The following is a 17,347-nucleotide window of genomic DNA, read 5'->3' as shown; positions in this document are numbered from 1 at the left end:
TGTGTGCATTTATCGTTTTAAAGACAACTTCCTTTTTTAAAGAAACATGAATCAAGAGGATACCAAAAAATTAATAACTCATGAATGATTTACGTTTACATCATATTATTCTTATTATTTAAAGTTCATGTAATAAAAAATATCACAAGAATTTAGCTTTATTCTTTCGTCAATTTAAAGCAAGATGAAGTGTTATTATTTTGCGTCACTAACTAAAAACGTATTGTGTTGAAATTAGTTATGTCTAGGAAAATGGTTCTGCCGTAAACTGATATGACCTATGTCAGTTGTAAATTACTCAAATAACGTTAAATATATGCTAAATTAAGTTATTTTAATTTTACAGATGGTTTAATTTTTTAGTTTGAAGGGGTTTTCTTAAGGGGTATTAGTTAAGGTTTCGCAACTTTAAATTGTGGGAAACAGTTACTATAAATTAAGTAACAGAACGAACGTAACCCGTGTTACGGGTTGCCTTTTGCTAGTATATATAAATATATATATATATATGTATATTTTTAAATATATATATGTATGTATATATAAACATGAAAATAAATATATATATATATAAATGTATATATATACATTATGCGACAAAAGTGTTTACATGTTTTTGAAAAATATTCTTTTTTAAAATAAATGATTGAAATACATGTTTATATATCAATATATATATATACCAAAATAAAGGTAATTCATTGTAGTTTCATGTTTTGAGCCTGAATTTAAATGAATGAGAAGTGTTTATAGCAAATTATTTATTGAAACAAAATGTCAGATGTAAACAGTTTTGTCGCGATTTATGCTATTATTAATTTGAAATTATTATTAGATTGATACTTTGTGGCTATATTTTTAATTTGTTTAAATAAAACATATCTCAATTAGTAATAAACGGTTTATTTAAACTTAAAATTCGTAATGTAAACAACAAAAAATTTATAATTGAAAGAATGAAGAAAGTGTTGAAAGAAATTGAAAATTTAGCTGTTCAGAAGCTTAAATCAGGATTTTCTCTTCGTGAGATAGGACGAGAACTTAATATATCTTATTGTTTAGCCTATAAAATTAGGAAGCGAAACGATATAGAGGAGAAATGCAACAAAAATGGACGCAAGAAAATTTTTACTACTCGAGATCAGAGAACAATTTCTAGATTAATCATGACAAATAAAGCAAAATCAGCACAAGATGTAAAGAAACAATTAAATAATGCTTAAGGTACAGTGGTAAGGACTCGAAAAGTGCAGAGAGAACTCAAGAGAATTGGATTCAAGGCAAAAAAGAAGATCAAAAAACCACTACTAACACCGAAACATCGTAAACAACGATTGGAATTTGCAAAGAAGTATGAAAACTGGACTTTAGCTGAGTGGAATAAGGTGATTTGGACAGACGAAAGCAAGATTAACTTAATTGGCTCTGATGGCATTCGATATGTATGGAAAAAAGCTGGAGAAGAAATTTCTGATCGTGACTTTATTCCAACAGTAAAATATGGCGGCGGAAAGTTGTTGTTTTGGGGATGTTTCTCTTCGTCTGGTGTTGGTAAAATCGTAAAAATTGATGGAATAATGGACGCGAAACATTATATTGACATTTTATACAATGGCTATTTACCAAGTTTACGAGGATGACGGAAGCAAATTCGTTCGACAATTTTTATGCTAGACAATGATCCAAAGCACAAGGCAAAAATCACATTAGAATTCCTAAATTCGAAGAAATTTAAGATTCTAGAGTGGACTGCGCAAAGTCCCGATCTTCACCCGATCAAGAATCTTTGGTCTATTGTGAAGAATCGAGTTTATAGCTATGAAACAAGAGCAGCCAGTCGACAAGAATTATGGGAACGAGTTGAGTATGTTTGGAGTTCGATAACTGTTGAAGAATGCAAGAAGTTGATTAGTAGCATGCCTGCGAGAATTGCAGCAGTCATTAGAAGTCGTGGAGGCTACACAAAGTATTAATTTCGCATTAAAATTAATAATAGCACAAACCGCGACAAAACTGTTTATATCTGACATTTTGTTTCAATAAATAATTTGCTATAAACACTTCTCATTCATTTAAATTCAGGCCCAAAACATAAAACTACAATGAATTACCTTTATTTTGGTATATATTTATATTGATATATAAACATGTATTTCAATCATTTATTTTAAAAAAGAATATTTTTCAAAAACATGTAAACACTTTTGTCGCTTACTGTATATATATATATATACATATATATGTATATATATATATATATATATATATATATATATATATATATATATATATATATATATATATATAAATAAAAACATGAATACATATATATATATATATATATTTATATATATATATATATATATATATATATATATATATATATATATATATATATATATATATATATATATATATATATATATATATATATATATATATATATATATATATATATATATATATATATATTTATGTGTATCAATGTATATATATATATATATATATATATATATATATATATATATATATATATATATATATATATATATATATATATATATATATATACGTGTGTATATATATATATATCATATACTACATATATATATATATATATATATATATATATATATATATATATATATATATATATATATATATATATATATATATATATATTTATTTATATATATAAATGTATATATATATATAAATGTTTATACATATATATATATATATATATATATATATATATATATAAATATGTGTGTGTATCAATATATATATATATATATATATATATATATATATATATATATATATATATATATATATATATCGTGTGTATATATATATATACATATACTACATATATATATATATATATATATATATATAAAATATATATATATATATATATATATATATATTATATATATATATATAGATATATATATATATATATATATATATATATATATATATATATATATATATATATATATATATATTTATATATATATATATATATATATATATATATATATATACGTTTGTGTATATATATATATACATATACTACATATAATAAATATTGTTGCTGCCGAAAACAAAGACAGGCAGGATCGTTCCATGAACGTCATTGTGGTTGGTCTATCCAAAACCGAGAACAAAGACGACAAGACAAGCGTCACGGAGTTCATCAAGGCTTGTGGTCTTGATGACTTTACAATCAAACAAGCTCGACGCCTAAACTCAAGTAAAAAACAAACTGTTCATAACTCTAATATTATTCAAGTCTCTCTTGCAAACGAAATGGAACAAACCGCTGTTTTAAATCTCTGCAATCGCCATCAACTACAACAATTTAACGGAGTTTTCGCACGAGAAGACAGAACTCCGGCTCAGCAACAAGCGTTCAACGAAACTCGAACTAGACTTAAAAAGAAAAACGAAGAGCTGAAAGATGCTTGGATTCTCGACCAACCGTTTCGGAATGTCATCCACAAAAGAACCGGTCAAATATGCTGTATTGATGTCACAATGTCAAACGAGCAAAATAAATATGTGTTCGCCTCAGCAACTACAGCTCTCAACGAATATCGAAGAAGTAATGCAGCAGCTACAACAAGCACCGCTCAAGAAAACTCGTCCACCTAAGAAAAAACACACCAAAATAACGACCAGCATCCCTGTAATAAATAAAAATAATCTATCTCCTGCAAATCTCCGCTTTTGGGCCAACAATCCATACTCGCTAAATAAAAACAAACGCAACGAAGCCATAGCCCGTTTACACAACTTAGGAGTTAAAAATACTCCTCACATTTTATTCTTCACCGAAACTTGGTACAACGGAACAAGCGACACGGTTATACCAGGCTATCAAATTCATCGAAGAGATAGAGATGGAAGAGGAGGTGGCGTGGCCATTTATATACAAGAAGAGATAACTACATTAGAAACCAATTTTGCACAATTGAACTCAGACTCCATTGAAAAAATGTGGCGCGTTATTAAGCTTGGCAACAACTCAATTCCTCTCGGATGTATATATCGTCCACACGACCTAAATGACGAAATTCTCAAAAACTGTCTAGCATCTATCAAAGCTTCGAAAGCTGCCGCCCAAAGGTTAGAGTGTGATTTCAATATAATCTATGGGGACTTTAATTTTAGCAACACATTTTATGAGTATATTGAGATTGGCGGTGGCGTGGCGACAACAGCGCACGTGCTAAATGAACGACCAGGAGACATGAAATTTCAAGATTGCTTAAACGAATGCCTACTCACACAATTGATCACCTTCAAAACATATCGTAGTAACAGATTTTCAGAGCCGAACAGTACTCTAGACCTAGTAATAACAGACAAACCAGATCTCTTGATAGAAATAAAAGAAGAAGACTCGTTCGGGGACACTCCAATGGGACAATCTTATGCTTTAATCACGGGTCGATTTGTTCTGAACGACAAGATAAAAGTACCACCAATCGTGCAGCGAAAGCGCTATATCTGGAGCAGAGCCGACTACGCTAATTTCTCGCTAAAATTAAGTTCAACAAATTGGAAAAGCTTATTCGAAAACTGCTCAGCTAACGAATGTTACAATCTATTTCTAGAAGTGTACGACGAACTAGCAACAGAACTCATTCCTTCGACTACCTTGCCCTTCAAGAAGAAACACGAACCATGGATAACAGACGAAGTTTTAAAAGCTATTAGAACAAAACAAGAACTTTGGAATAAATATATTGCCTCTGGTCGCCATACACATTGAGAGCTCAAAGACAAGCACAAAGAAGCATGCAGAAATGTAACCAAAACTTTGAGATTAGCAGTGTTAAAATATGAAGAGAACCTAGCTAATTTATATAAAAACGACCCTAAAAAGCTACACGCTCATATCAAAAACAAAACTAACTCAAAATATGTATTCAACTCCATAGAAACAAATGATGGAACAATTTCAACAGATCTTCAAATTATTTGCACAACCCTGAACAATTATTTCCAATCAGTATTTGTCAACGAGCCAGACGGACCTGTGCTGGAATTAGAACCCCGAACTGACAATAAATGTATATTAGACGAGAATATCTTTTCAATCAACGATATCCGTGCTCGACTCGCAAACCTAGACGAATCTAAATCTCTTGGTGTTGATAACGTTCACCCTCGTGTACTCAAACACTGCGCAGAATCTTTCGCATTGCCACTAACATTAATTTTCAAGAAATCTTTCTCAACCAGCACTATACCAGACCTGTGGAAAAAATCTAACGTCACGCCCATTTTCAAGAAAGGAAGCAAACTAAGAGCATCAAATTATAGACCAGTTTCTCTCACATCCATACCATGCAAAATATTCGAGAGTATATTACATGAAAAAATAATGCTACACTGTAACTTAAACGGTTTAATAAGCATAGCACAACACGGATTTGTTCAAAGAAAAAGCTGTTTGACTAATCTCCTCGAAACTCGCGACTTCCTCACAGAAGCTGCACACAAGAAGTATCCAGTCGATATGATTTACACTGATTTTGCAAAAGCATTTGATAAAGTCCCACATAATTGCCTATTGAGCAAATTGAAAGCATATGGCATCAGCGGGAAAGCACTAATGTGGATAAAAGCTTGGCTTAACAATAGACAACAGCGTGTTGTCATTGATACTCACTCAACTGCTAAAATATTCACATCAGATTGGAAAAAAGTTACAAGTTACATCCCTCAAGTAAATGTCATTGGCCCTCTCCTTTTCGTACTATTTATAAATGATCTGCCGGACAACATTACCAGCCAGTTCAAGCTCTACGCAGATGATAGTAAAATTATGAACATGATAAAATCGAATGAAGATATTCTAGCTTTACAATCAGACATTGATCAAGCCATAAAATGGTCTCACAAATGGTTGATGTTCTTTAATGAGGAAAAATGCAAAACAATCCATGTCGGTCGAGGTAACAGAAAATCTAATCAAGTCTATTCAATGACGAACACAGAAGGCACTCGTCGAAACCTGGAGGAAACTGAAACTGAATGAGATCTAGGTATTCTAATATCAAATGACCTCAAAGTCCGTGCCCAGGTAGAGTCTGCAGTCTCAGTAGCCTATTACAAATTTGGCCTACTAAAAGAAGTGTTCCGAAGCAGAAACATTTATCTCTGGCCAACGCTTTACATCACATATGTGCGCCCACACCTGGAATTCGCTATTCAAGCATGGTCTCCTCACCTAAAAAAGGATATCAATATGCTTGAAAGAGTTCAGCGCAGAGCGACAAAAGTTTCCTCAATCAAACATCTCCCATATGAGCAACGCTTAAATATATTTAGAGTGACAACACTAGAAGAGAGAAGAGCTAGAGGAGATCTTATTGAACAGTTTAAAATTATAAATAAAATTGATGATGTTAACTTTTTTGTTCCTCAAAGGATCTCTAACAACGTATATTGCAAGAGGAGTCACAATAAACAAATACACAGACAAATTGTCAGCGATTGCGAAGAGCGACTCACTTTTTTACTAATCGTGTCACACCGTCCTGGAATATGCTACCACAGGAAGCAATTGGCACTCACTCGGTCAACTTATTCAAAAGTTTCCTATCATGATGGGCATCTTGTCTCGTTGACAATTAGCCCTACACATTAGTTAGTATAGAGATGCCTGGTGTTGCATCTCTTCGTCAATATACTTTATATTCAATGATTGACTAATTTATAGTATTCTTGAATTTGTAAAAACATCGTGTTATTTTTGAAAATAATTACTTATTCTATGCTATTACGACGTTCAACAAATATATATGTATACCCAGCAAACGTGACAACGTTGAATCAACGTTGAAAACCGGTCGCTAAAGATGTTGCGGAAACGTTGACAAAGTAATCGATTTTGCAAAGATATGTAACGTTGTTTAATAGATGTTGATTAAACGTTATTGCGTAACGTTAAAAAAACGTTACTAAATAACGTTACAAAATCGTCGCAACTAAATAATGAAAAAGCGTTACATAAAAAGCGTTAAATAAACGTCGCAACTTAGCATTAAAAAACCTCCCAGCAAACATGACAAAGTTGAATCAACGTTAAAAACCGGTCCCAAAAGATGTTGCGGAAACGTTGACAAAGTAATCGAATTTGCAAAGATATGTAACGTTGAATAATAGATGTTGATTAAACGTTATTGCGTAACGTTAAAAAAACGTTACTAAAAGACGTTACAAAATCGTCGCAACTAAACGTTGAAAAAGCGTTACATAAAAAGCGTTAAATAAACGTGCCAACTTAGCGTTAAAAAAACAACCCAGCAAACATGTCAGCGTTGAATCAACGTTGAAAACCGGTCGCAGCGTAGAAAAAGCGTTACAGTCACAAAAACAACGCGCTTTCAACGTTGAATCAATGTTTGTTATTGTATACTAAATCGCGGTATATTTAAACGTTAAATAGGCGTTGAAATTGTAACGTAATTTAGCTTCTCAAAAAAAGACGTTTATTCAACGTGGAATCAACTTACGCAAAAAGCCATTTTAAAGACGATTCAAAATCTATGCTTTATCTACGTTAAAAATAAACCGCTTTTTGAACGTCACATTTTCAACGTTGAATAAGCGTATAAATATCAACTTATATTATCTTCTCAAATAACCGCGTTAATTCGACGTTGAATAAAAGTACGCAAATAATCACTGTAAAAACGTCGCAAAGTTAAAGGTTTATCAACGTTAGACATTAGCTGCTTTTTCAACATATTTAAGCTATTTATGAAACAACGCTTATTCAACGTTACAAATACCAACGTTGAAAATGTGGTAGTTAAAAAACTTTGAAAAAGTTTTATATTGCCAACGTTAATTAAACGTTGCTTTGACAACGTTGAGGAAGTGACACATTGAAAAATATTGTCTCATTAACTAGCCATTACCAAAATAATTTGCCGTAAAGAAAAGGCAATGAAAACTTAATAGAATGCATGCAGATGGTATAGAAAAAATATTTTGATAAAGTTATGTTTTATAAATTCTTTTTATTGCGGCTAATTTAAAACTTTTAGATTTTGCACCAAGTTGAATATAATATACAATAATCTCAGAGTATATTAGGTTTATTCAGGTTATTTTTGTTGATGATTTATTTATTTTAAAATGACCATTTTAATAAATTGCAAAGTTGTATTAAATATGTTACTTCTAAGTTAAAAAAAGCTCTTAATTTTAATAAGATTCAGATGTTTTAAGTAATATCAAAATTAATAAAACATAATATGTCAGACTAAACTTAGTCTGTTCACAGACTCATTTTTTTATTTAATTAAAAAACTTTATACGCCTTACCCTAATTATCAAGCAAATATTCAGTATCAAATCTTCGACCAATAATGAAAGTATGCATTATTAAGTTTTTTTTATATAAAAACACGGTTGGATAAAAAACTTTATTTCCATTTCTTTGAAAAACTTCTAATTTTAATAGGAAAAGTATTAAGTCCTAATTATAGAGTTGGTGTTGTATATTTAATTCTAACATTTATTCTTTATCATATATTTTTATTTATTTTAATAATATGTATTTATGCATATATATATATATATATATGGGTAAATTTATGAATATATATAAAAGAAATATATACATTTTATATATGTATATATAATGTTTATATTTCTAGTCCTAATTTTGGAGTTGGTGTTGTATATATAATTCTAACATTAATTATTTACCACATACCTTTGAAATGTATTTTTATTTATTTTAATATTATGTATTAATGCATGTAATTTTGAATATATATATATATATATATATATATATATATATATATATATATATTATATATATATATATATATATATATATATATATATATATATATATATATCAGAAATATATACATTTTATATATACATATATATATGTATATATATATATATATGTGTGAATATGTATTTATTTATATATATATATATGTATATATAATAATATACATATATATATATATATATATATATATATATATATATATATATACATATAAACATATATATTTGTTTATAAATATATATATATATATATATATATATATACTTATATATAAATGTATATATACATATATATACATACATTATATATATATATATATATATATATATATATATATATAAATATATATATATATATTTATATATATATATATATATATATATATATATATATATATATATATATATATACATTTATAAACAAATACATATATGTAAATTAAACAAATGATGCCTTTTTTTTTAGATGATCTATTACAATGACTTCACAATCTTGGGCTTAAGTTGTTTATTTTAAAAACAGATTGAAGCAGAGGCAGTTGCTCTATGTTGTTGGTTAGAAGATGGTTGGTTGTTTTTGTCAACTAGTGTTCATGCAATGAAGGCTGCCTTTAATAGTTTTCCAATTGATTATTCATGGAACAAGCTTAGAGTTAAAAGATTTAAAGTTACTGGAGGTCATTAAATTTTACAGTACTCATTGCTATTTTAATTGTTTTATATGAATAAAAAAACTGTTATAGTTTTATATTAATGGTGAAGTACTATATCAAATAAATTTCTATAATTAACGGTGAAGTACTATATCAAATAAACATCTTATAAGTCTTATTTTTATTTTGGAATAAGTATAATTTTGAATCTGTTTATTGTATGATGATTGCCTAGATATATATCGTAATCTGTTTGCACTGGGTCTACATTTTAGTTTTTACATTTTTGTTTAAATTTGTTTTACTAAATAATTACTTATAAGTATCTACTATTAGATAAAGAAGTAGGCGAAGGATTTAATTTTACGACTACAGAGGACTCCAAAAAAGAATTAAAGTAATTATGTTAGTGAATGATTGTGTTTCTCTTCGTATTTAACTTTTTATATGGTGAAGAATAAATAAAACTTAATATTAACTATTAGTCTTATCTGATTTTAATAATACTGTTTAAATTTTTTTGAAATGATATAATTTGATTTTAGGTGTAAGTTTATTTAGTAAAGTTCTGGTAGATCAAAGAAAGAGGAATGATATGGTTCCCAGACGGCACAACTCGTTTAAAAGTTACGCGTGGTTTCTGTTGCGTGTTTAAAACTCCCGAAAACACTAAGAATAACACGTGTCAAGAATAGAGTTTTGATTCCGTGACATTTACTATTATATTTTACTAAAAAACCAGTTTGGATATCAAGTTTTTAGTGATGGTTTTTCAGTTACAAAAATGGAGTATTAAATTATCAGAAGTTTTCGCAACGAATGTGAAACCATTACTAAAAGTACGCGATTGTTTAAATTTATTGCATTTTTATTATTCGGAAGGTTTTAGAGTGTGTAACAAGAACATTCAGAAAAACATTTGTCGAGAAAATTGATATGTTAAATATATTCAGTTTTTGTTAAGTATTAGTATGTATATATATATATATATATATATATATATATATATATATATATATATATATATATACATATAAATATATATATATATACATATAAATATATATATTTATATGCACACACACACACACATGTATATATTTGTATTTATGGATATATATATAAATATATAGATATTTATATGTATATATATATATATATATATATATATATATATATATATATATATATATATATATATGTGTGTGTGTATATATATATGTGTAAATTATGTTAGTGTATTTTACAAATAGAGTGCTCAATGTTCTTAAAGAACAGAGCAATAATTAATTAGTAAAAAAGATATATATATATATATATATATAATATATATATATATACATATATATATATATATATATATATATATATATATATATATATATATATAGTTTTATATATATATATATATATATATATATATATATATATATTATATATATATAAAAGAAGATAAAAGTTAGATAAGTGTTTTTTACTAATTATATATATATATATATATAAATATATATATATATATCTATATATATATATATATATATATATATACATATATATATATATATATATATATATATATATATATATATATATACATGTATAGCATTAACATTTTTGATAAATTCAGAACTCTTACAATAAAAACAAAATTATTTACGTTGGAATCTACATAACTTTAAAAATTGTATGTTTTTTTAAAATTTGATTGTAATCAAGAAAAAAAATATAATTTTTTTTAAATCATTGTAAAAGTAACTCTTTTAAATGCAATGAGCTATTTTATAATTATTTTAGATTTCAAAATTGCCTATATATATTTTCAACAGGGTTAAGGTCTGGACTTTGTGGCGGCCATTTAAGGATGTTAGCTTTACTTTTTTTTTAGGAACTGTTGTGTCGCTTTGCATGTGTGTTTAGGGTCGTTGTCATGGTGAAAAAAAAATTTGCGATCAATTCTTAATTTGATTGACATTAATTTTTTGAAAGCCAATCAACATACAACTTCCCTGTCATTATACATTCAACATTCACCAGTTGTCCCAAACTATTTGAATCAAAACATCCCCGAGCCATAGGCGAACCACCTCCATGCTAGACTGTTTTTGTAACATTTCTATCTAAGAGTGCATCACAAGTTCTGCGCCAAACTCTTTGTCGTTTTTTAAGCCAAGTATTTGACAGTTATTCTTATCACTCCATAACACTAAGTTCCAAAATGCTTCACACTTGTTAATATGCAGTTTTGCAAATGCTAAAAGTTTTTCTTTGCTTATACGACTAATGAGGGGTTTACTTTTCTGGAGGTTTATTTAAACCACCTAAATTATTAAACCACTTAAATTAAGTCTTCTCTGTACAGTTCGATAGAAAACATTTAATTTAAGATTTTCAACATTCTGCCTTTAGGTTATTGTTGAATTTTTTTTTTATCAGTGCAATTAGGATACTGGTTATTGTTAAAGTCTTAATGGGGCGACCAAGTCTTTTCTGATTTTCAGCAGAACCAGTTGTTTCATACTTTATACACATCTTCTTAACACCACTTAATGATATTTGATATTTTTTATCACATTGCTTGTAGGTTAGGCCTTTTTTCGATCAAAAGTGACCCGAGATCTGATGTCCAATGAATAATTTTGATGATAAACCATTATTATTATTTTAACTTTTTCTAAAAATAAAATCCAAAAAATTTAGTTTATAATGCTTATTGTTAATAACTTTAACAAAATATTTTTGATGTTAATACTTTTAAGTAAATAGTTATTGACAAAGCATTATATTTCATAATAAAAATGTAGATGTTTCTTACTTTTGTCACATTTATTTTAGACAGAAAAACTGTAAGTTAGCAAAGTTCATTTAATAGAGTTACTTTTGCATTGAGTTAAAAAGAGTTATAAATGTTTTTTTTTCTCTCCGCAATCAAATAAAAAAAAGTTTTTGCAGTTATATAGATTCTGACGAAATAATATTGTATACATATATATATATATATATATATATATATATATATATATATATATATATATATATATATATATATATATATATATATATATATATATATATAAAATTAAATAATTTTGTTTATATATATATATACAAAATTATATAATTTTGTATATATATATATATATATACACAAAATTATATAATTTTGTATATATATATATATATATATATACAAAATTAATTTTGTATATAAATATATATATATATATACATATATATATATATATTTATATTTATATATATATATATATACATATATATATATTTATATATATATATTTATATATATATATATGTATATATATATATATAAATATATATATATATATATATATATATATATATATATATATATATATGTATATATATATATATATATATATATATATATATATATATATATATATATATATATATATATATATATATATACACAGTAAACTCCTGGTTATTGGAACCTCCAAGGGGTAAAAGAATTTATTCTGAATAACTTGAAACTCGAATAACTGAATATGCTCTTTAAAATGACCTACTTTAAGTTTATTTCAAATTTTAATAAAAGTAGAAAGTAAAAAAGTAAAAGACCCTTGGAATTTGGTGCTACTTCAGTTTTATCCTTGTAAAATAATAAATATTTTACAATTCATTGAAAATATAGTCCATTTTTTGTTTTTTTTTTGTTCCTTAAATGTGTTTTTTTATCTTCAAGGGGAGCAAAAATTATTTTAAATAACCGAAATTTTGAACAACTGCAGGTTTGAATAACTGCATTTCTGCATAACAGCATTTGCATGAGTTTGTTAAAGAAAGTTCACAGGAAATAAAAATTACTTCGAATAAGCAGAAAATTTTAATAAGTGCCATTTTAAAAAAGCGGGAGTTTACTGTATAATAAATAAAAAAAATATGTATATATATATATATATATATATATATATATTTATATATAAATTTACAATAATATTTATAAACTCACATAAATAAGGTTAGGTGTCACTCATATAGTTAAGAACTAGTCAATGGAGTGATACCTGAACCTATAATTATAAATTATATATATAAATAAGTTATATATATATATATATATATATATATATATATATATATATATATATATATATATATATATATAAATATATATATATATATATATATTTATATATATATTTACTTTTTAAATTTTTAAATAATTATACTAATTTTTTTTTTTTACATTTGCTTTCAGACTTCTAATGGTACAAGTTTTGTTTTTTGATTTAGATTCTGTATCTCAATGATATCCTGGCCTATCGATACGATATCCTGTTAATTGTATTTTTATATATTGCATAAATATATATGCAAACACTCACACACATAAATTTTAAAGAAAATATTTATATTTATATATACATATCTATAAATTGTATATGTTAAGCTTTTTTATATTTATCATTGCACATTACTGTTTGTATTAAAAATTGATTATGGAAATATTGCGAGGGCAGAGTTCAACTTACAATTTAGTTTTATTTGCCAATTCAATATATATTATAGTCACGTTTAATTACGTTTAATAATATTTTGCGATATTTTAAACAGCGCATTTAATCGTTGATTCAACGTTATATTTTAAAGTTTACTCGACGTTCTGAGTCACGTTAAATTGACGTTTTACTAACAACGTTACAAATCCTTGCAAAATAGACTGCTTTAACAGCGTTTATGCAACGCTTTTTAGGTAACGTTTTTTCAACGCTAAGTTGCGACGTTTATTCAACGCTTTTTATGTAACGCTTTTTCAACATTTAGTTGCGACGCTTTTGTAACGTCATTTAGTAACGTTTTTTCAACGTTACGCAATTACGCTTAATCAACGTCTATTAAACAACGTTACATATCTTTGCAAAATCGATTACTTTGTCAACGTTTCAGCAACATCTTTTGCGACCGGTTTTCAACGTTGATTCAACGTTGTCATGTTTGCTGGGAATACCTAAAAAGCGTTGCATAAATGCTGTTAAGGCAGTCTATTTTGCAAGGATTTGTAACGTTGTTAGTAAAACATCAATTAAACGTGACTCAAAGACGTCGACTGGAGGTTAAGATAAAACGTTGAATCAACGCTTAAATGCGCTGTATAAAATATCGCAAAATATTATTAAACGTAATTAAACGTGGCTTTAATATAGATTGAATTGGCAAATAAAACTAAATTGTAAGTTGAACTCTGCCCTAGCAATATTTCCAAAATCAATTTTTAATACAAACAGAAATATACAATGATAAATATAAAAAAGCTTAACGTATACAATTTATAGATATATATATAAAAATATAAATATTTTCTTTGAAATTTATGTGTGTTAGTGATTGCATATATATTTATGCAATATATAGAAATACAATTAACAGGATATCGTATCGACAGGCCAGGATATCATTGAGATACAGAATCTAAATCAAAAAACAAAACTTGTACCATTAGTAATCTGAAAGCAAATGTAAAAAAAAAAATGTTATTAAATTAGTATAATTATTATTAAATTTAAAAAGTAAAAAAATATATATATATATATATATATATATATATATATATATATATATATATATATATATATATATATATATATATATATATATATAGATGTATATGTATATATATATATATATAAATATAGATATATATATATATATATATATATATATATACATATATATATATATATATATATATATATATATATATATATATATATATATATATATATATATATATATATATAACTTATTTATATATATAATTTATAATTATAGGTTCAGGTATCACTCCATTGACTAGTTTTTAACTATATAAGTGACACCTAACCTTATTTATGTAAGTTTATAAATATTATTGTAAATTTTCATATTTTATGGTTAAATAAATAAAATATTATTATATATAAAATATATAGATAAATAAATCACATATATATATATATATATATATATAAATTATATATATATATATATATATATATATTATATATATATATATATATATATATATATATATATATACAATATTATTTACGTCAGAATCTATATAACTGCAAAAGTTTTAAGTTTTTTTTAAAATTTGATTCAAGAGAGATAAAAAAAACATTTATAACTCTTTTTAACTCAATGCAAAAGTAACTCTATTAAATGAACTTTGCTAAATTAGAGTTTTTCTGCTAAAATAAATGTGACAAAAGTAAGAAACATCTACATTTTTATTATGAAATATAATGCTTTGTCAATAACTATTTACTTAAAAGTATTAACATCAAATATATTTTGTTAAATTTATTAACAATAAGCATTTTAAACTAAATTTTTTTTTAGGAATTTATTTTTAGAAAAAGTTAAAATAATAATAATGGTTTATCATCAAAATTATTCATTGGACATCAGATCTTGAGTCACTTTTGATCAAAAAAAGGGCCTAACCTACAAGCAATGTGATGAAAAATATCAAGTATCAGTAAGTGGTGTTAGGAAGATGTGTATAAAGTATGAAACAACTAATTCTGCTAAAAATCAGAAAAGACTTGGTCGCCCCATTAAGACTTCAACAATAATCAATATCCTAATTGCACTGATAAAAAAAAAAATTCAACAATAACCTAAAGACAGAATGTTGAAAATCTTAAATTAAATGTTTTTTATCGAACTGTACAGAGAAGACTTAGTTTTAGTGGTTTAATAATTTAGGTGGTTTAAATAAACCTTCTCCAGAAAAGTAAACCCCTCATTAGTTGTATAAGTAATGAAAAACTTTTAGCATTTGCAAAACTGCATATAAACAAGTGTGAGGCATTTTTGAACTTAGTGTTATGGACTGATAAGAATAAATGTCAAATACTTGGCTTAAAAAACAACAAAGAGTTTGGCGCAGACCTTGTGATGCACTCTTAGATAGAAATTTTACAAAAACAGTCTAGCATAGAGGTGGTTCGCCTATGGCTTGGGGATGTTTTGATTTAAGTAGTGTGGGACGACTGGTGAATGTTGAATGTATAATGACAGGGAAGTTGAATGTTGATTGGCTTCTAAAAAGTTAGCGTGAATCCGTTTAAGAATTGATAGCAACTTTTTTTTTCACCATAACAACGACCCTAAACACACATGCAAAGCGGCATGTATATATATAATTATATATATATATATATTTATATATACATATATGTTTATATATACATATATGTTTTTATTATATATATATATATATATATATATATATATATATATATATATATATATATTTACACACATATATATACAGATGAATATATATATATATATATATATATATATATATATATATATATATATATATATATATATATATATATATATATATATATATATATATAGTGTATGTATATATATGTATATATACATATATATATATAAATATATATATATATATATATATATACATTTATAAACAAATATATATGTTTATATGTATATATATATGTATATGTATATATTATATATACATATATATATATATATATATATATATATATATATATATATATATATATATATATATATATATATATATAAATACATATACACACATTTATATATATACATATATATATATATATATATATATATATATATATATATATATATATATATATATAAATATATATATATATATATATAATATATATATATATACAAAATGTATATATTTCTGATATATATATATATATTTATACTTATAATTACATGCATTAATACAAAATATTAAAATAAATAAAAATATATATCAAAGGTATGTGATAAATAATAAATGTTTGAATTATATATACAAAACC

At 25.2% G+C, this 17,347-nt stretch overlaps 2 long non-coding RNA genes across 2 annotated transcripts in view; both read left to right on the top strand.

Moving 5' to 3' along the window:
- LOC136077785 (uncharacterized) overlaps window positions 1–13,869 on the top strand; it is a 45,393-nt gene extending 31,524 nt beyond the window's left edge. Inside the window, exon 4 of the long non-coding RNA XR_010637278.1 lies at window positions 13,770–13,869. This is a non-coding gene — a long non-coding RNA (uncharacterized LOC136077785). The remainder of the gene's footprint in view (window positions 1–13,769) is intronic.
- On the top strand, window positions 7,947–9,901 carry LOC136077786 (uncharacterized). The gene is made up of 3 exons (XR_010637280.1): window positions 7,947–8,003; window positions 9,308–9,518; window positions 9,831–9,901. It is a non-coding gene; the product is annotated as an uncharacterized LOC136077786 (long non-coding RNA).
- Window positions 13,870–17,347: the final 3,478 nt, after the last annotated feature.

The sequence above is a fragment of the Hydra vulgaris genome, chromosome 03 (genome assembly GCF_038396675.1).
Source record: "Hydra vulgaris chromosome 03, alternate assembly HydraT2T_AEP".
In the NCBI taxonomy this organism is placed as follows: domain Eukaryota; kingdom Metazoa; phylum Cnidaria; class Hydrozoa; order Anthoathecata; family Hydridae; genus Hydra; species Hydra vulgaris.
This window is presented reverse-complemented; position numbering and strand designations above follow the sequence as displayed.